This window comes from Mirounga leonina, unplaced genomic scaffold (genome assembly GCF_011800145.1).
Source record: "Mirounga leonina isolate KUSES-001 unplaced genomic scaffold, KU_Mleo_1.0 Mir_173, whole genome shotgun sequence".
Taxonomy (NCBI): Eukaryota; Metazoa; Chordata; class Mammalia; order Carnivora; family Phocidae; genus Mirounga; species Mirounga leonina.
Window position 1 is genome coordinate 15,277,910 of NW_023270447.1, and position 21,988 is coordinate 15,299,897.

The window sequence follows — 21,988 nt, forward strand, 5'->3', positions numbered from 1 at the left end:
TCCTTTCTGGTCTATGTTACTTTTAGGCTCTCTCTTTGCTTAGAGGACCCCTTTCAATATTTCTTGTAGGGCTGGTTTCGTGTTTGCAAATTCCTTTAGTTTTTGTTTGTCCTGGAAGCTTTTTATCTCTCCTTCTATTTTTAATGACAGCCTAGCTGGATATAGTATTCTTGGCTGCATATTTTTCTCATTTAGTGCTCTGAATATATCATGCCAGTCCTTTCTGGCCTGCCAGATCTCTGTGGATAGGTCTCTGTTGTCAATCTAATGTTTCTACCATTGTAGGTTACATGTCTCTTCTCCCGAGCTGCTTTCAGGATTTTCTCTTTTTCTCTGAGACTTGTAAGTTTTACTATTAGATGTTGGGGTGTTGACCTATTTTTATTGATTTTGAGCGGGGTTCTCTGCCTCCTGGATTTTGATGCCTGTTTCCTTCCCCAAATTAGGGAAGTTCTCTGCTATAATTTGCTCCAATATACCATCTTCCCCTCTCTTTCTTCTTCTTCTGGGATCCCAATTATTCTAATATTGTTTCATCTTATGGTATCGCTTATCTCTCAAATTCTGCCCTCATGATCCAGTAGTTTTTTATCTCTCTTTTTCTCAGCTTCTTTATTTTCCATCATTTGGTCTTCTATATCACTAATTCTCTCTTCTGCCTCATTTGTCCTAGCAGTTAGAGCCTCCATTTTTTATTGCACCTCATTAATAGCCTTTTTGATTTTGACTTGGTTAGATTTTAGTTCTTTTATTTCTCCAGAAAGGGTTTCTCTAATATCTTCCATGCTTTTTTTTCAAGCCCAGCTAGTATCTTTAAAATCGTCATTCTGAACTCTAGTTCCGACATCTTACTAATATCCGTATTGATTAGGTCCCTGGCAGTTGGTACTGCCTCTTATTCTTTTTTTTTGAGGTGATTTTTTCCATCTTGTCATTTTGTCCAGAGGAGAATAGATGAATGAGAGAACAAAATGCTAACAGGGTAACAACAACCCCAGAAAAATATACACTAAACAAATCAGAAGAGACCTGAAACCGGGGGAAAATAAAGGGAAAGAAAGAAAAAAGAAAAAGATAAAAACAAACAAAAAAACAGAATATGATCAAATATGATCAGGTTGGTGCATAGATCAATGCCACACACTAGATTTTGGGCATATTTTGGTCTGTTAGAAGAAAGTGCCTCCCAAAATTTTAAAGCAAGAAAAACTTACATATGTACAAAAGTAAGGGTAAATACGATGAAGGGATGGAATATGACTGTAAAGATGAAAATTATAGAAGATTTTATAAAAGGAATTGATAAGAAGTTGGTTGAAAAAAGAAAGAAGAGGATTTTAAAAAAAAGGGAGAGAATGTGATTAGGCGGGAGACTAGAATAAAGCCATACAGTAGAGATTTAGGGTATATTTTGGTCTGTTAGAAGAAACTGTATCCCAAAATTTTAAAGAGAGAACAACTTACATATATATACCAAAAATAAGGTTAACTACTATGAAGGAATAGAATATGACTCTAAAAATGAAAAATTAAAAGGGATTGATAAGATGTTGGTGGAAAGGGAAAAAGAAAAATTCAAAAAAGAAAAGAAAGTTAAAAAAAAATTTAACTTTGAAAGACTAAAGAATCATGGTAAAAAAGCCATGAATTCTATGTGCAGTATTCCCCTAGCGCTGGAGTTCTGCCATTCTCATTGATCGCTAAACTTGGTCTTGGCTGGCTGTTCTTGCTGATCTTCTGGGGGAGTGGCCTGTTGCCGTGGTTACCAAATGTCTTTGCAGGAGGCGGAATTGCCCCGCCCTTGCCAGGTCCAGGCTAAATAATCTGCTCGGGTTTGCTCTCGGGAGCTTTTGTTCCCTGCAAGCTTTCCGATCAGCTTTGGAGGATGACAGTGAAATGGCGGCCTCCCAATCTCCGCCCCAGAGGAGCCGAGAACTCGGGGCCCCATTCCTCAGTGAGCCCCCAGAGAAAAGCAGTCAGTCACTCCCGTCTCCCCAGTCTCCAGCCGCACTCCGTGCTCATCTGGCCTGTGACCGAGTATTTCTATCTCTGGCACACGACTCCGTGTGGTCTCCAAACCCAGCAGATTGCTGCTGTAGGCTCCCATGCCGCTCCTCCTGGGGGAGGAAGGGGGTCTCCCCGGATCTGCCGCTTGTTGGGTCCCTGCTGGAAGAGCAGTGGCCTGACTGTGCTGCGGACAGGGTTTATGGCAACCCTGAGCTGAGAGCCCATGCCTGGGCTCCGTCTCTGCAGCCGGCTTCCCCACTCTGATACCTGGGAGCTCTGCCGCACTCAAGCACCCCCAGTCTTTCTGTGACCCCAAGGGTCCTGAGACCCCACTGTCCCAGCGAGGGTTCCACCCCCTGCTTAGCCACTGGAGCGACGTCCCTTAGCGGAGCCAACTTCTAAAAGTTCCAATTTTGTGCTCCGCTGCTCTATCAGTTGCCAGAAGCAGCCATTGGAGGCCCCCTCCCCTGCCGTCTATCCTCCCTAATATCACCTCGGATTCACTTCTCCTCATGTCCTACCTTCCAGAACGTGGTCACTTTTCTGTTCAGAGAGTTGCTGCTATTCTTTTCTTCGATCTCCTGTTCAGTTCGTAGGTGTTCAGAATGGTTTGATCCCTATCTAGCTGAATTCCTGGGACCAGATGAAATTTAGGTCTCCTACTCCTCTGCCATCTTGTTCCTCCCCCTCCACTCTGATCTTTATATAATTTCTTTCCTTTTACTAACTTTGAGTTTTGTTCTTTTTCTTGTTCCTTTAGGTGTAAGGTTTGATTGTTTATTTGAGGTTTTTCTTGTTTTTTGTGGTAGGCCTGTATTGCTATAAATTTCTCTCATAGAATACTTCTCTGTGTCCCAAAGATTTTGGACCATTGTGTTTCCAGTTTCATTTGTCTCCATGTATTTATTTCTTCTTTGACTTCTTCATTGACCCATTGGTTGTTTAGTAGCATGTTGTTGAGGCACCTCTGATTTATATTTTCATAGGATCATTTTGGCTGCTGAATAAACTAAAGAGGAGGACAGAAGCAAGGAAAGGAGTTTGGAGGCCATAGCAGTGATCCTAGGAGAGACCAGTAGGGTTTGGACCACGATAGTAAAAGTGGATATGATGGGAAGTCATCAGATTCTGGATATATTTTGAGGATAGAGCTAAATTTTATCTGTGTGTGAATGTGGAAAAGAGATGAGGAGTAGAGGATGGCATCCAGATTTTGACCTGAGCTACCAGAAAAATGGAATTGCCATTAATTTAGGCAAAGATTACATGAGAGAGGAGGAGGACTTAGTGTGGGATGTCTGTAAATATACATGTAAAGGTGCTGACTATGCAATTGGATCTGTGAATCTAAAGTTCAGGAGGGAGCTCTTGTCTGGAATGTGAATTTTGGAGTCTTCTGTATTAACTGATGGTACTTAAAACAAGAATCTGGATGAGATCACCCAGGGACTAAGTATAGTTAGAAATTAGAAGAGGACTAAGAACTGAGCCCCAGAGCACTCTTAACTTTCAAATATAGGGAGCTGTTACTGTCATGGTAATAATAGCTGTCAGTTTGTTGTTCCTCTGCGGCCATCCTCCAGAACCCGGGGGTTGGGGGGGCCTCAAACCCCCACCCTGGGTTACTGACACAATTAGTCTTCTTCCCAGACCTCTTTGTCACAAGCTGTCTCTCCTCTTTCATTTTTTTCTTATTCCTGGCAAGTAGGGATTTCCTGTCTTTCTACTTCAGATAAAAGAATATTTTGTTACATTTCTTATAGCATTTTAATCTGTTTATAGGAGGGTTTTCAGGTTAGTTTATATTGCCATCTTGCCAGAACCAAAGTCAAATTAATTTTCTAATTAAAGTCAGAGTTTTAATGTATTCTCTATATTGAGGTCTATTCTGGACTGTTTGTAAAAGTAGCAACCCCCCCACTCACCAATTTTCTTTTTTTTTCCCCCGATAGAACTGAACCAACTGCAATTTCCTAACAATACCTAATACTCTTATGGTTAAAGGCCTTGACTCTCACTCCGTAGTGAAGCAGAAAGTAAGTCTGCAATATTTGAAAGCATTAACAGTAATTGCAGCCTGTGCCTGGACAAGGTGTCTCATCCACATTACTCAGAGCACTTTAGGAATAAAAGTTCATCGATTCACACTTGGTTCTGGTGAGAAGCCAAAACCCACATTTGCAACACAAGCCTGCTCTTCCAAAAACATAAAAGACCTTCCCAGAAATCAGGTGATACATATTACCAGTTATTAATCACTTAGATTTACCCAAGTAGCATAGAAATTTTCTGTTGTTTGGTTTATAACTTACTCTGATATGGAATTACTCAATAAATTTCTAAATGTTTTTGCTGGTTTGTAGGAAAAATATTTAAATGCTCATGTTTGTTTATGCTAGATATAAATATACAGCAGATTTTTAAGCTACATTTTAAATTAATATAATTTTGCTAATTAAATGGTAGAGATGACCTATTTTTGTTGCAGAAACTTCATTCGAATTTCCCCTAATTCCTTTGATTCAGTAAAATTTTTAAAATGGTATTTAAAATCTTAAGGTATGTAATTCATCCTATTTATTACACAGGAGTAAAGAGAAATAACTATTTGTGGTGTACTTTTTAACTCTACTATTAGCCTATGTTTCTCTGCATAGTTTAGCGGGTTTTTTTTTTTTTTTAATGTTATGTTAGTCACCATACAATACATCATTAGTTTTTGATGTAGTGTTCCACGATTCATTGTTTTCGTATAACACCCAGTGCTCCATGCTGTACGTGCCCTCCTTAATACCCATCACTGGCCTAATCCATCCGCCCACCCCCCCCTCCCCTCTAAAACCCTCAGTTTGTTTCTTGGAGTCCATAGTCTCTCACAGTTCGTCTCTCCCTCCAATTTCCCCCCGCTTCGTTTTTCCCCTCCTTCTCCTAATGTCCTCCATGCTATTCCTTATGTTCCACAAATAAGTGAAACCATATAATTGACTTTCTCTGCTTGACTTATTTCATTTAGCATAATCTCCAGTCCCATCCATGTTGATGTAAAAGTTGGGTATTCATCCTTTCTGATGGCTGAGTAATATTCCATTGTATAGATGGACCACATCTTCTTTATCCATTCATCTGTTGAAGGGCATCTCGGCTCTTTCCACAGTTTGGCTATTGCAGACATTGCTGCTATGAACACTGGGGTGCATATGGCCCTTCTTTTCACTACATCTGTGTTTTGGGGGTAAATACCCAGTAGTGCAATTGCTGGGTCATAGAGTAGCTCTATTTTTAATTTTTTGAAGCACCTCCACACTTTTCCAAAGTGGCTGTACCAACTTGCATTCCCACCAACTGTGTAAGAGGGTTCCCCTTTCTCCACAACCTCTCCAACATTTGTTGTTTCTTGGCTTGTCAATTTTTGCCATTCTAACTGGTGTAAGGTCATATCTCAATGTGGTTTTGATTTGAATTTCCCTGATGGCTAATGATGATGAACATTTTTCATGTGTCTGTTAGCCATTTGTATGTCTTCTTTGGAGAAGTGTCTCTTCATGTCTTCTGCCCATTTTTTGACTTGATTATTTGTTTTTTGGGTGTTGAGTTTGAGAAGTTCTTTATAGATCTTGGATACCAGCCCTTTGCAAATATCTTCTCCCATTCTGTGGGTTGCCTCTTTGTTTTGTTGACTGTTTCCTTTGCTCTGCAGAAGCTTTTTTTTTGATAAAGTCCCAAAAGTTCATTTTCACTTTTGTTTCACTAGCTTTGGAGATGTATCTTGAAAAAAGTTGCTGTGGCTGATGTCAAAGAAGTTACTGCCTACGTTCTCTTCTAGGATTTTGATGGATAGTTTAGCATTTAAAGAGAAACAGGCTTTCCTTGGGAAAAGCACCTCAACCCCACTGGAATAAAGCAACTGAGATTACAAAGATGAAGAGCAAAAGCTAAGCAAAAACACACACACAAACAAGTAAAACAAAAACAAGGAAACAAATGTTTAGCTGTGAAATTACTTACATGAAAAAATATCTTGAAAAGCCTCCTAAAGAAAATGTAATTTCCACTGGGATTAGTTCTAAAGTAAAAAGTAGCTAAAGTAATATCTTTCAGAAAGATTGGATGGTAACTTCTCCAAATAGAACCAATTACCAGAGCTGTGTTATATGAAGGTAAGTGAAAAATCAAACCAGAGCTTTCTTCCTGGAGAGCAGCAGTCTCCACACTGGTCTGTGTTTCAGCAGGAACACCCACCCCTGGGAGACATGGGAGGCTCAGGGCATTGCTCTGTGGATTTTGGTTCATCCTTCCATTTGCTTCATTCTGAGCCTTATCTGTTAACTGCCTTCCTTGACAACCGTTACTCTGTGCAACTTCTGTTAGAGCATGACTTAGCCCTTTTAGATCATACCACTAAGGAAAAAAGCTCAGTGGCACTTGAATAAAACATTTTCAAAACTACATGTAAAAATTACAGAGTAGGCTTTTTTCTTACATAAAATAACCAAAGTTGCTGAAAACTGATTTGCAGTGTTAAAAATTAGAGCCAACTTTACTTTGGGGTCATTTAACTAGATCTCCCTCTACTCTATAAGTAAGCTTATACTGTTTTACCAAGAAAGTCATTGATTTGTTCATTTATTCAAAAAATATTAAATGAGTGCCAATTCTGTATAAGACACTTTGCTTTTATATATGTATATTTCAGCAAATCTTTATTGAATATGTCCCACAATTAACTGTGGCAGGATTGTAAGTGATTATTTTTCTGTTCCTTTACTCTTTTCTTCCCAAATTTTATTTCCTTTTTTTTTTATTTACTAATTTAAAAACTGTGAACAATAAAGAACTTCTTTATATAAAATAAAAAGTGGGGATTCCCTGTTCCTACCCTAGTCCCACTCTCTGGAAGTAAACATTGTACCAGCTTGAGTTATACCTGCTGGTATGACCTTTTCCCTCCTTTGTACATGTACTATAAAAAAAATATTATAAATTACATGTACATATATACATATAAATGGGATGGAGGCAGGGGATGGCTAGTTTATAAATCAAACCCTATATTGTTTTCAGCATTTTTGCATGTAACTCTATACCTTGATAGTTTGCCATGTTGGTACATATCGGTCTACTTTGCGCTTTTTAATGATTGCCTAGTAGTTTATAGTATTGATGATGTACCATTTCCCTCTTGTGGTTTTTAGTTTTTCACAGAATACTGCAGTGAACATGTTTGTACTTATATACATACACAAATATTCTTATGTGTATTTTACATTAATTAGAAAAGCAGTTAAAAAACAAAAAAACCCAAATTAAGTAACTTGCTGATAGTGAAGGGTATGTCAGCCCTTTCCCACTTAGCATTCTGCTAGATTGTTGATTGAATTCTTGATTTAAAGTAAATGTAATAAACAAAGAGTAGACATATCATGGGCGGTAGAGACAAATATAGATATCCTAAACAGTTGTTGTTCTGATCACTAAATAAAACTTTCTGTGCCCTCTATTCATATTCATAGACATAAATATGACAGGAATAAATAACAGAAACATTTTCTGATGCAAAAACTTAGAAAAATTTTCACTTTTCCAGGGTGCCTGGCTGGTTCAGTCATTAGAGCATGTGACTTTTGATCTCAGAGTTGTGGGTTTGAGCCCCATGTTGGGTATGGAGATTACTTAAGAATAAAATCTTTTTTAAAAAAGATTTTCAGTTTTCCCAAATTTATAGTGCAATAGTAGTCAGAATTCTAATGTTTTCCTTCTTTTTTTTTTTTAATAAATCACCTTTGTGCCTGGCAGTTAAGGAATTTACATGTTTCTCTTTTTTTTAAGATTTTATTTATTTATTTGAAAGAGAGAGAATAAGCATGGGGAGCAGCAGACTGAGGGGAAGGGAGAAGCAGGCTCCCCGCTGAGCAAGGAGCCCAGTGCCAGGCTCAATCCCAGGACCCTGGGCAGACACTCAATTGACTGAGCCACCCAGGTGCCCCAGTTTTCCTTCCTTTTTTTAAACTTTGTTTATTTAACAATAAATATGTGCTTTCCATTTGGGCCAGGGCTTGTTATAGGCAGTTGGGATACACCCATGAACAAAACATACCAAAAAAAAAAAAAAAACAAACCTCCTGCCATCATGGAGCTCACTGAACTTGAGCTGGATGAGAAAGACAGTAATACCGGACATAGTGAATACAAAAACCATAAAGCTTCTTAGAAGGTGGTCAGTGCTATAGGAAGATTACACAGGGATGGGGGGATTGGGAGTTCTGACAGGGAGGAAAAAAATTGCATTTGCTCATAGGTCCTTAAAGAAGATGAGGATGCCTGGGAAAAGAGTGTTTCGGGCAGAAGGAATAGTTTCTGGGAAAGCCATCAAGTGGGGGCATTCCTGGATGCTCGGGGAATAGCAGAGAGCCCTGGTGGCTAGAGCCAAGTCAGAGGAGGGAGACACCGGTGAGGAAATGGGAGGGTAGGGCAGGGGGCAGAGTGTATAGGGCCTTGTCAGCTATTGTAAGGATTGTGTGTCTTTCTTTGAGGGAAATGGGGAGCTGTTTTAAACAGATCACTCTGATTGCAGTGCTACAAATAGACTGGGGTAAAGGGTGAAACCAAGGAGACCAGTTAGGAGGCTGTCAGAGCAGTCCAAACAAGTAGTGTGGCTTGCACCAGTAGGGATAGGAATAGGGGCAAATGGTTGGACTCTGGATATATTCTGAAAGTAGAGTTAATAGAATTTCCTGACAGATGGGTTACAGGATGTGAAGAAAAGAGAAATCCAGCAGAACTACAAAGCTTTTGGTCTGAGCAATTTTAAGAATGGAGTTGCTGTCACTGACCTTGGAAGTCTAGGTGGAGCATCCCTGTCTCTAAGTGTCTTTATAAATAATATGTCATACCACCCCGACGAGTCAACAGCCTCTGCCTTGGCTCGTGGGACCTAGATGCAACCTGGGAGTCAGAGGGAACCACACAGTCCCCTCCCTGCCCTGATTCAAAACCATTTCCTAAGTTCTGTGCCCTTGCGCTCTCTCTCCCTTTTTTTTCTCTTTCCTCTCCCCCTCTCCCAAGCAAAAAGGTCCTTTAAATTTTAGAAATGGTCCTGGAGAGTCCTTCCAGGTGCCAGAGGACTTCTGTTTCCGTACTCTGCTGCCTCAGCCCCTGTGAGTGTCATCCCCTCCTGCTTCCACCAGGTGGCAGTGCACTGCTGAACATTGCACAGTAGCGCCCTGCATTGCCTCTCGGGGAGGCGCGAGAGGGCTGAGCTTCAGAATGGCGGCTGGAGTGGAGATTTCTAGTATACATTACAGACTAATCTGGCATGGGGAAGATAAGGAGAGGTTGTGTCATTTCTTTTTTAGAAACATCATATATCCTTGCTAAGAATGATTTTCCTCTCCTGAGTTGAAAAGGCATTATATGGATTTAGAGCAGTCTTTCCACCTGGAGTGTTTTTATTTAAAGCACCTTGCTGAGGTTGCAGTACGAGCATTTGTTTTATGAGCTCTTCTTTGTTTGAGATAGGTAGATCAGCTCCTGAAAGCCATGTCTTCCCCAAAGTGAAACCCTTCTTGAAAATCAAAAGTAGATATTGATTGATTAGTTTCTGTATGCAAAATTTGGACCAAGTCTTATGAGGAACACAAATTAGGAAAGGAAGTGTCCTTTTGCCTCAAGAAACTTTTGATGCAGTTGGAGAGGCATAAGCACAAATCCTGGAAACCTTAGGAATTAATTAATAAAAGCGTCACTGGGCAGTGCTACCTCTGGAGCCTAGAGGACAGATTGGGGCTAAAAAGAGGCCTCTTGGTTGAAACCTGCTTAGAGACCACTTAGACTCCCAGACCCTCTACCCTATCCTGGCAGAAAACCCAACATTTACCACTGGAGAGGTTGAACTAAAAAAGTTTTGGCTTTGGGAACACCAAGCCAAATTGTGGATGGGGTAAGACAGCACCCTGTGAAGAGGGCTTAAGGAGAGTGTGCAATTACTCCTTGTCCCCCCAATATGCATCACTTAGGTCTCCTCTCAGATCAGTTCCCAGAATGCTACCTTTATTTCACCCAGGCAGAAGATTGGAGATTAGTTTTGGGGAAACTGATTTGTTCAGGAGTGTAGAACTATAGATTCTGACACTCAGGATTTCCCCCACTGAAATGGTGGAGTCCTGACTACTTTTGTCCTCCCCTTAACAAGCCCCACCCAGGCTACAGAGCCTCCAGTCGGCCTTCTAATGCCTCATTCCTTAATATGAACCACGGTTTCTCAGCATCAACACTACTGACATTTGGGGTCAGGTAAATTGTGTGGGGAGACTGTCCTCTGCATTATGGGATCTCAGGCAGCATCCCTGGCCTCTACCACTAGATGCCAGTAACACTTCTCCTTCCCCCACCCCTCACCCCACAGCCTTGGCGACCAAAACTGTCTCCAGACCTTGCCGAATGTCCCTGGGGGAGAAGTCCACCCCCTTCTTGAGAATCACTGGCTTGAACTGGCATCCACAGATTCAGACATTGGAAGGAAACCTCAAACATAAGAAAAAGCAAAACTAACTAGGGAAGGAACTTTGAGAAAGGCATCAGAGGAAAGGGCAAGTCAAGGAGGGGGAGGAGGACTTACAGGAAAACGGTATCTTCAGGGAAATGAAAGGACTTTTTTATATATATATATTTTATTTATTTGGGAGAGAGAGCGAGCACACGAGCGGGGGGAGGGGGAAGAGAGAGGGAGAAACAGACTCCCTGATGAACAGGGAGCCTGACTCATGGCTACAGCAGGGCTCTGAGATCATGGCCTGAGCCAAAGTCCGACGCTTAACCAGCTGAGCCACTTGGGCACCCCAGGACAATGTATCTTTAAAGAATGATACCTGTTTTTTAAAAAACCTAGAACTAGAAGGACCCTTGGCTATTAAAATTTTGATTGTAGGAATAAAAAAATCAAAATATTCGGAGATCATATTGAAGAATTCTGGTATAAAGCAGAACAAAAAGGTAAAACCAATAGAAAAAATATAATCAAATATATATAATATATATAAAAGATATAATCAAATATAATACAATCAAACTGGATGTTGGAGGACTACTATCCAGAAAGAACAAGAACACAGGCAAAACTTTAATTACAAAAAAAAAAAAGATCACCCAAGAAAAATTCCCATAACTGAAAGGACATGGCCTTCAAACTAAAAGACTGTCCCCAGCCCAGTTAAACTGTAGTCATACAAGATGTATCATCATGCAACTTCAGAACTAGTGATAAAGAGAAGATAACCAAAAATTTCCAAAAAGAAAAAGAAAAGGAGTCACACTGGGGTCCAGGTGCCATTCAGAATGATGATTAGAACAGTCCTCAAACCGATTCCCATGTGCCTTTTCACAGAGGATGTGCTCCATGAAAACAGGGGGAACCCAAGAGGGAGGAAGACTGTGGTCCTGGAATCTAGGTTTCAGCCCAGAAGACAGATGAAGGGAATTTTCAGGATGGCAGTGAAGGGAGTTCCCATGTGAAGACCAGCACATACAGCAGGTCTAGAGAGCAACTGGTTGAGAGTGGAACAAGGGGACAGAGAGCTCCAGAAGGGATGGTGCCAATAAAGAATGGTGATGATGAATTACCTCAGGTGTTTGACCAAACTGAGAGTCTCATAGGGAACGTCAAAACTGTGTGTGTGTGTGTGTGTGTACATAAAAAAATACATAGCTTTGATTAAGAAAAAAAGACAGTAAGTGCTTTGAATGCAGGGGAAGGAGAGATCTCAGGGCTCGAGTGTTGGAGTGAGAGGGGAGGTGGCTTCTCCAAAAGGTAGGAGAATATGAAGAGGGGGGGATAGTGTGGGGAAAAGCAAGGAAGTTGGGAAGTGCAGGGCACATTCAGACAAATGGAGGGTGTGTTTTTGAACCAGACAGATTGGGAAAGAAGTTGGTTAAATTGCAAGATAAGAAATTATTTCAATTTTAGAAACCTGAGATCATCCTAGAATGCTTTCGGTTACAGAAAGGTTTTAAGTGATCCAGTATTTTTTTAAGGTGGTACAGAGGGTAGAGGGATCATCTCTTGAGTTGTGAATAATGGTTAATGTTTGCTTTTGTCTTTGAACATTTTTCTGTATTTTCTAAGGTTACAATTAGAAAACAATGAAAGTTACGTTTTAGAAACAAACTGAAAAGAGATAAAAGCCCAGTGGAAATAATAACCTCTTGATATGAAATAATTATTTTCTGAATAATCCAAATACATATCATAAGCACCATTCTTTGGGACAGTTATCTTCACCTTTTTGGAAGCACATTAGTTACTTTAATAAATAGAGATCTTTTGGCTTGTATTCCTTATTCCGTACATGTGTATATGAAGCGGTGGTTTGTTGGTTGCAGGATTTATCAAGCATGACCTCTGAAATTAACATGGTGTGCTTGCATTCAACAGCACCTACTATTTTCCACAAGGTGGGGTGCTAACTTCACACAGTGGACTGAGACTGCTATAACTTAATGGAAACTTCTAACTCTAATGCATTTGCTAACTCTTTCATAATTCCTAAGCAATTCTAACGGAAATACGTTTGGAAACTATATAGTTGCGATTGTGGAGTTTCATTTCGGTTTGTAAATTAGGTCAGACTCATGATTTACATTTTTAGAGGGTGACTAACATATATAAGCACTTTTCCTCTTTCTGGTGGACCTTGACTATATTCAATTATAGGCTTAGATAAAGAATACCTCTAATTTGGTGAAGGCCATTCTAAATAAGTGAAATACCTGAATAAAGAAATGTTTGTAGTTTATTGCAAATAGAGATCCTGATGTAGCTATCTCAGTGAATAAAAGATTATTTTCAAAACACTGTATCAGATAGATGTACACATGGTTTTGAAGTATCTTAAATAGCTTAATCTCTTAAATTCCTTCCTAAATCTTAATTATCCCATTCTCCCTTTCTACAACAAAAGCAAGTCAGGTTAAACTTTCTCTGAATCAGATTCTGAATTGATGGAATTGAAGAAAGTGTGAATAACATACTGTGGTTGTTTCAACCTTCTGGTAATTTGTCCAGTTTCCTTATCCAAGTTAAATTTGTGTGAGATCCTTACAACATGCAAAGCCAGTAGCAGTTTAGAATATGGTGCTTCTGTTTCTCCATTTTGAAGCAAAAAAAAGATATTCTAATAGTCAGTGTTTGAATGTAAACATTTACATAAATGTCATAATTTTTTTAATGTATACTTACATTATGGGCTGTGACATACAATAATTTTTTGTTGTTGTCATAAATTCAGGATGTGGCCTATTTCCCTTTGTCCTTCCTTTTGCCCAGATGGAGGTTCTTTGGTCCCTTTTAGCCATTAGACTCCAGGAAATAATTGTGGATCTGGTAGTTAGAACCATGCCAGGTACAACATCATTCCAAGCCATACAAGTAGTGAGGCTGACTATTGTACTTGCAGTTTCAGGATTGACAAAGAGCTGAGCATAGGAAGGAAGTGAAAGTGATGAGTGCAGAGGGATGTTCACTTGTCCTTCAAGAACATGATGGATGCTCAGTTCATGGCAGCTGATGAGGAAGTGCCATGAAGTGACCTATGGGTGAAGAAGCCATAGTTCCAGACTAGGTCCTGCTGATAACCAGCTCTGCCCCCTTGGGTGAGTTAGCCTCTTTGGGCCTCATTCTTTCACTGTGAAGCAGAGACCTGGCTGAGATCAGGGGATCCTCAAAAAGCCACCGTGATCGCCACAACTGGCTCTCAGCTCTGACTTACTAAAGACAAATGAGGCTCTGCTCCAGGCTGTGCCACTCTAGGACCCACTGGTACCTGCCTAGAATCTTCATTTCCAAACACTGCCTTTTCCTAGATTCCTAGGCTGTCTTGCTCTGTCTACTCACCTGCCAGGTCAACCTCTTGCCCCAGTGTTAGGAACAAGCCCCTCTCTGCCCCATTTCAACCAAAAAATTGCCTGTAACATCTCCTAACATTGATTTATTTTGTACTTAGTGTTTTACTGACTCATAAAATTATGCTCAAAACCAGACCGTAGTCAATAATCATGTGCTCTCAGCCTGTTTCCCCTTTCACCATTCACCCCACCTAAAAACCTAAGAATCACCCCAAACTCTCCAGCCTCCTTGAGTCCCTCCTTCCCACCGTTTGCCCTCCCCATTCCTTCACCTTAGTATTGCAAGTGTCCTTTAGGCCTTGGACGTCATTCTCCTGATATATTTCAGGAATCTCCTAAATGATTTCCCTTGTCTGTGAGCCCCACCCCTTCTCTGTTCACTGTCTTCATAACTGGCAGAGTGGTAGTTCCTGAATGCAGATCCTTCACATCACTCTCCCTTTTCGTCATCCTGCAGTGACTCCTCATTGTCTTTAGCTTCAAGTACATACTCCTCGGCATGGCTTTGAAGGCCCTGCCTCTCCAACTCTATTTTCTGCTGCCCTCTGCTGTGCTCCTTGTATACCAAAACATAGTTCCCCAAATATCCCATGCTATTTCATGTGTCACTGCTCTGAACCGTGTCTAGAAGACCCTTTTCCCCCCTCTCTGCTATGCTTGGTAAATTTCATATCCTTCCAAGTCAGATCAAGTATCTCGTCCATAAAGCCTGACTTAGTTTATCAAAGTTTCTTACTTGGTGCTAATGTTATATTTAATAAGTATATCTCCTCTTGTATTAATCTCTTTGATTGCGATGACTCGTTTTTCTGCCACACTGTAATGAATTCCTTATGAATGTCTTACCCACCCTTGTGTTTCCAGCCCAGTTCTATCACCTGGTAGGTGCACTAGAGTATTTAATGAACGAATGAATCTGTGCTAACGATGAAAAATGCAGCTCTGAAATTCAGTGTTCATCTATGATATTGGTATATTATCTTTTTTAAAAAAAGGAGTACAGTCTTAAATTCATATCATTTTTGTTTTTGTTTGTTCTCTTTAAGTAGGCTCCATGCCTAGCTTGAACTCATGACCCTGAGATCAAGACCTGAGCCGGGATCAAGAGTCAGACGCTTAACTGACTGAGCCACCCGGGTGCCCCGAATTCGGACTGTTTTAAAGCTGAAAGGAAGGGTGTTTTAGCTGCAAGTGAAAAACTAAACCCAAACTGGCTTGAACAATAAAGGGAATTTGTCGACTTATAAAGTGGGAAAAATTCAGTCTTATTTCTGGGCAAGACCTGGACCAGCTGCCCAGGGATTTCAGGAGCGATAGCATGTCCCTGCTGTGTCTTCTGCAGTGTCAGCTCCATTGGCCTCTCTCCCCACAGTGCTGCCTAGCCAGCTCCATGCTCTCCCCTCGGGGTGGCAAAACCCAGTAGTACCTCCTGGCTTCCTGTCTTTGTTCTAGCCCTTGTGTAGGAAAGACGGTCTCTTATAACATGTAGGAGACCAAGAGAGCGAAGCTTCTTTTTCCCAGAAGCCCCAGCAAATGTCTCCAGTCTCATGGTCTTCAGTTGGATTATAGTCCCATCTTTCAGCCAATTGCTGTGGCCAGGCATGAGGGTTATTCCCATGTTGCTTAAGCCATCTCAGGCCTACTCTTGGAACTGGAGGTTTGGGGGTGAAGGAGAGGGGCTGAAATCCCACCCAAACTGTCTGCCTGAGAAGGTGAAAGGGGTGAGTTACCCAAAAGAAAGCTGATTATTGTTGGCAAAAGGAGGGGGCAATACAAGCCTGGGAAGAGGACCACTAATATTCATTAGAAAGGACATTAGAGGGCACCTGGGTGGCTCAGTTGGTTAAGCGACTGCCTTCGGCTCAGGTCATGATCCTGGAGTCCCTGGATCAAGTCCCTGGATCGAGTCCCTGGATCGAGTCCCGCATCGGGCTCCCTGCTCGGCAGGGAGTCTGCTTCTCCCTCTGACCCTCCCCCCTCTCATGCTCTCTCTCTCTCATTCTCGCTCTCTCAAATAAATAAATAAATCTTTAAAAAAAAAAAAAAAAAGAAAGGACATTAGAAATTTGGGGGGTGGGGCAGACACCCATAATTGTTTTAAGAACAAATGACTTTTTTTATTTCCCTGAAGCCCACATCTCCAAGTAGGGAAGGGCTTCGCAAGGTAAAGTGAGGAGTGGCTGAAAACCATAGGCAAGCCCAGAGCCACAGCCTCGCTTGTCAGAGCCGGTTGTAGAATCATGGTGGCTTGTTGAGGATCCATGATCTTGCCAGGCCTCCTTTTGAGACACTGAGGTCCAGAGAGCTTGACTTACCCAAAGGGGCAGAGCTGGTTCTCGGCAAGACCCAGTCTGGAACCCATGGCTCCCTCACTCCTTCATGGCCCTTCTTCAGCAACTACCATGAAGTGAGCAACTACCAAGTACTTTAAGGGACATGCACATAAAAACATTTTTGTGCATGCAGTCAATTATGGTCATTTTGATTTCAGAATGATGGAACCATCCAACATATTTTTTTAATATATATTATACTTTGCATTATTAAAAAAATAGTTATGAAAGAAAGCTGAAACCATTTTTGGTTGAATGAAATTTTACCATTTTAGTTTTGTCTTGTTTCCAAGGTTCTGCAATAGTGTGGCATTCATTAAATAATAAACATATTGTACATTTCAGTGTGTGGTAACAGCAAAGAATGACTTCATAGACCACTTCATCTGCTCTGTTGTGGTTTATGATGCCATCTGGATTCTTGGTGGAATTATTTCCATCTAAATCACTATAAACTTCTATTTAGGTTGTCACAGATCTAAAGCCAGATATGTTTGTGGGTTTTAGCAGTGATGTAATTCTGGAAGATACTTTGAAAGTTACAAGTTGTCATATACTATTAGCATTTAACTCAGTGTTTCACATAATTTCAGACAAACTAGAAGCCTGAAAAGTAATCCATTTCTCTATTATTTTTTTCGTAAGCGTTCTCCCTTTCTTGTCTGTCTTGCCACTATACATTTCGTTATGTGTCAGTCAAGCATGCGTGGGAAACACTGGGAGGCCCTGTGGGTACACACAGTACCGTACAGCACACGGCCTCTGCCCCGTCTTAATTAGAACACTTGGATGGATGGAAAGGATGTCTCACCAACCATATAGGTCTTTTTCTAAGATACAGTGGCAAGAGAATAAGGGAGAGAATCTCACTTGTATTGTCTTTGATCTTACTGCCATTGGTGTGCTAGAGACTGGATCATGTTGCAGGATCTGCATGTACTGCAGGATATACATGTTGAACTGCACAGAAAGAAAGGACTCTACTAAAACAGACTTTCTAGGAGCATGTAACCCAGTTGGCTACCAGGCAGGAGCGATAGCAAAACAACAGAACTTGGAAAAGTTCAACAGAAAACTCTGAAGATTTCTAAGGCCCTATGTGTTTTGTTTTATTTTTTTCCTGTGTTTTTTTTTTGTTTTTTTTTTTAATCAAAAAAGCTTGGAGGCAGGAGAGGGAAACATTGGCACCAGTGGCAAGCGGGGTTCGTGTGCCAAACCTACAGGGCAGAGCAGGGTACGAAGCAGAAAGTGATGGGAGGAGGCAGGGAGCTCTGTTCCCGCAGAGCCTGCAAAAGAGACAAGCTCTGTGGGTGGGAGGCTGTGGATATATGTGGGATAGGTGAGCTGAAGAACAGAGAGGGAAAAGAAAATGGGTCAGGCTGGGTATGTATAGAAGCAACAGAAAGCAGGAAGCACAGCTCCATAGGAAGCTGGTGCAGCTCATTATGTATTGGGGAAGACAGGCTCCTCAGAAGTGGGGTACAGAGATAGAAGAAGGGCCTTTAGAAGGATGAGTCAGCAGCATGTTTCAGGACACATGAAAGACCTGTTCTACTTCTGTCACCTCGGGGAAATTCAGATTTCTCATCTATGAAGTGGGGAGGTTGGATTAGTTGGTCTCTTGCAGCCCTGAGATTTTATAAGGTAAAGAGTCAGCATCTTCTCCAGCACAGACCACAGTCTGGACATCTAGAAACTACACTGACAGTCACTTATCTGTTCAGCAAGTACTGACTGAGCACCCGTGATGTGTGAAACACCGTTCTACACACTGGGATTACAGCAGTGAACAAGATGAAATCCTTTCCTCTCATGGAGCTTGGTTCTGAACAAAGAGGCAGACAACAGTCAAACACACAAATGAACAAGTTAATTGGAAGTATGAATAATTGCTGTGAAGATGGTAAAATAAGACAGTGAGGTGGAGGGTGACCGAGTATCAGGGGAAGGGCCGGTGGGGAGCCTGCCTCCTCTCTGAGGAGGTAATGTTTGAGCAAGACTTGAGTTGAGCCAATCTGGGGGGCACAGCAGACTGCTCAGAATGAACCAAAAAGACCCTCGGGAAGGAATGAGCTTGATGCATTCACACAGCAGAAAGAAGGCTGGTATGACTGGTGAGTGAACAAGGAATGATTAGAAATTTGGATTTTATCACAAGCCTTTGGAGAGTTTTAAAGAATGAAAGGGAAGATCTGCTGTACATTATAATCTCTGGCAGTTCTGTAGAGAGTAAAGCGTAGGGGAGCCAAAGGAGAAGCAGAGATGAGTTAGGAGGCTATCGTAGTCATGCAGAGAGATGGTGACAGTCAGACCAGGAGTAGCAGGGACGTAGGGAATAAGTACATAGATGCGGAATATGTGTAGAGATTTTGAAAGAAGGAAACACCAGAGCAGGTCCCCCCACCCTCCATCCCTGCCAAGCCTAACATAGATTTCCTTATATATGACCTTCATATATAAGCAGGAAATATATTTATGATAGATTGTACTGTTTATTTGTTGGTTTCTGGCTTAGAAATGCAGAATGGCATGTTTTGGTAGCAAAAATGATAGTTCACTTTTGAGTTGTTGTAGAAAAGCCTAGTGAATACAGGAATACTAGAACAAGTATGCATTTCTTGGCCCCAGTGGAATAGATTCAGAGCCAGTTTAACAGCCCACAGTGTCTTTCAAAGAAAGAACTTTTCCTGGGTCCAGAATCCAGGAAAGACTGACCCTGCTTGGGTTGTGTGGCCACTCCTGAATCAAATATTGGGTCTGGGGGTGGTAAAGTGATGGCTGAGGCTTCCTTTATGTCCTGCATCCCATTAGTAGGACATGAAAGAGGGTCAGGGACATTTCCCTCAAGGCAAAAGTACAGACTAACAAAAACAATTTGTCTGTGAAGATGCCTTTATTTGGATTTCTCAGATGCCACAACCCCTAGGAATGTCTGGCCAAAGGTCATAGCCAGGCCTAAATTGTAGCTCTCTGAAACTCTGTCCCATTCTTTTATCTTCAGAGGAATTTGTGGGGGGGTTTGTTTGTTTGTTTGTTTAAACAAAACTTTGTTTTGTTTAAAACCAAAATATAAGCCTTCTATTAATAATTTTTCCTTGTTGACTTCTTTATGTATTTGATTATTTAATATATAAAGTAATTTAAAATCTCTCAAGATTTTTGCCATGGCCTAGCCTTCAGTGTTTTCTTTAGACAATACAGGACATCACATACCCCAGCACCAGTCTCGGTGTGTCAAGCATAACTAATCTGAGAGTCCTGTTCTTATCAAGATGGCCCCAGGTTCCCATCCACTTGACTACATGCCTCATAACAGGTATAATACAGAAACTGTGGGCACAGAGTTTTTCAAGCAGTTCTGGGTGCAGATGGGATGCTCCACTTGCTCTAACCTAGCAGGATCCCTTCCCTTTTATGCTCAGAGCTCAAAGCCTCGGGGACACTCCTCTCTCATGGATCTGTTTTCTGGGGAGAGGACCCACAAGGGCTGAGAAATTTCTTGAGGCCCTTGTGAATGATCAGTTCACAGAAGAGAAGTGTAGGCTATCTACCTAGGACACATTGTTGGGGTGGTGGGGCATTGGTCTTTGATTCCTTTTCATCCTCCCTCCTGTTTCTCCAAGTCCTTAGAACTTGGTCCCTCCTGGCTCTAGCTGTTTATGAGCTAAAATCCCCCCTGCTTTGCATAGGTTTTTTCCTCTCTAATCCAAGGAATTCCATTCAGTTCAACCCATTTATTGAGTGGCCTCTACAAATAAGGCCCTAAATGTACAATCTGAAAATCACCTTCTTTCTGCCCTTTTATATTCTCCATCTAAATACATCTCAGCTAGGTACCAGGAAGACTGGATTAATTTATATTAATGTGCGATAAACAACGTATTGAATCACTCGTTCAATAAACATTTATTGAGCATCAGGCTGTAAACCAGGTACTCTTAACAAGCACAGATGGCAGTGATTAAATTTCCTGGCCTCCTCAGGTAAGTTATATTCTAATGGGGGAAACAGATAGTAAATAAGTAAGTATATAATATGCCAGTAGAGTGAGTGGAGTAATTTTAAAACATAAAGCAGACCTGCTAATGGGGGAAGGAAGAGTATGTGTACATGTGGGGGCAGGGGGTATCTTAGAAAGTTTAGTTGGGAAAGGTGCCTCTGGGGAGAACAGACCTGCTGTAGCGGGGGGAATGGGTGGGTAGAGACTTGAATTTAGAGAGAAATCTTTTTGGTAGGATTTCCAGTTACCTGAACTTCTCATCAAAAAATAATAATGTAGGTGTGCCTGGGTGATTTAGTCGGTTAAGCATCTGACTTCAGCTCAGGTCATGATCTCGGGGTCCTGGGATTGAGCCCAGCATTGGGCTCTCTGCTCAACGGGGAGCCTGCTTTTCCCTCTCCCTCTGCCCCCCTCCCTCACCTCATGCATGTGCTCTCTCATGCTCTTTCTCTCTCTCTCTCAAATACATGAATAAAATCTTTTAAAAAATAATAACATAGAGATGGAGATGGAGGGCCTCTCCAGTATAGAGCTTAGGCTGGACAGCTGCACGGTACGGACTCTCCTGTCCCCTGCCAGTTGGGGTCATGGTTCTGATCCCTTGCCTAGCTCCTCATCACTGCCCTTCCCCAAGCTTGTCATCACCTGACTGTTTCCCTGTTTATCTCACTGGTAGAACTTTCAGCTTGGCTTTCTTCCCAGCTACCACTTACACTCTTATCCTGAGATCATATGATACATGTCTTTCTCTGATTGACTTATTTTGCTCAGCATAATACCCTCCAGTTCCATCCATGTCATTGCAAATGGCAAGCTTTCATTCCTTTTGATGGCTGCATAATAGTCCATTGTATATATATACCACATCTTCTTTATCCATTCATCTGTCGATGGACATCTGGGCTCTTTCCATAGTTAGGCTATTTTGGACATTGCTGCTATAAACATCAGGGTACACGTACCCCTTCAGATCCCTACATTTGTATCTTTGGGGTAAATACCCAGTAGTGCAATTGCTGGGTCGTAGGGCAGCTCTATTTTCAACTTTTTGAGGAACCCTCATACTGTTTTCCAGAGTGGCTGCACCAGTTTGCATTCCCACCAACAGTGTAGGAGGGTTCCCCTTTCTCCGCATCCCCGCCAACATCTGTTGTTTCCTGACTTGTTAATTTTAGCCGTTCTGACTGGTGTGAGGTGGTATCTCATTGAGGTTTTGATTTGGATTTTCCTGATGCCAAGTGATGTTGAGCACTTTTTCATGTCTGTTGGCCATTTGGATGTCTTCTTTGGAAAAATGTCTGTTCATGTCTTCTGCCCATTTCTTGATTGGATCATTTGTTCTTTAGGTGTTGAGTTTGATAAGTTCTTTATAGATTTTGGATACTAGCCCTTTATCTGATATGTCATTTGCAAATATCTTCTCCCATTCTGTTGATTGTCTTTTGGTTTTGTTAACTGTTTCTTTTGCTGTGCAAAAGCTTTTTATCTTGATGAAGTCCCAATAGTTCATTTTGCCCTTGCTTCCCTTGCCTTTGGCAATATTTCTAGGAAGAGGTTGCTGCTGCTGAGGTCGAAGAGGTTGCTGCCTGTGTTCTTCTTTAGGATTTTGATGGACTCCTGTCTCACATTGAGGTCTTTCAACCATTTTGAGTCTATTTGTGTGTGTGGTGTAAGGAAATGGTCCAGTTTCATTCTTCTGCATGTGGCTGCCCAATTTTCCCAACACCATTTGTTGAAGAGACTGTCTTTTTTC

At 41.4% G+C, this 21,988-nt stretch overlaps 1 protein-coding gene across 5 annotated transcripts in view; it reads left to right on the forward strand.

The window, feature by feature from the left end:
- Window positions 1–21,988, forward strand: part of ALG14 (ALG14 UDP-N-acetylglucosaminyltransferase subunit) — a 105,442-nt gene that overhangs the window by 15,554 nt on the left and 67,900 nt on the right. The window lies entirely within an intron of this gene.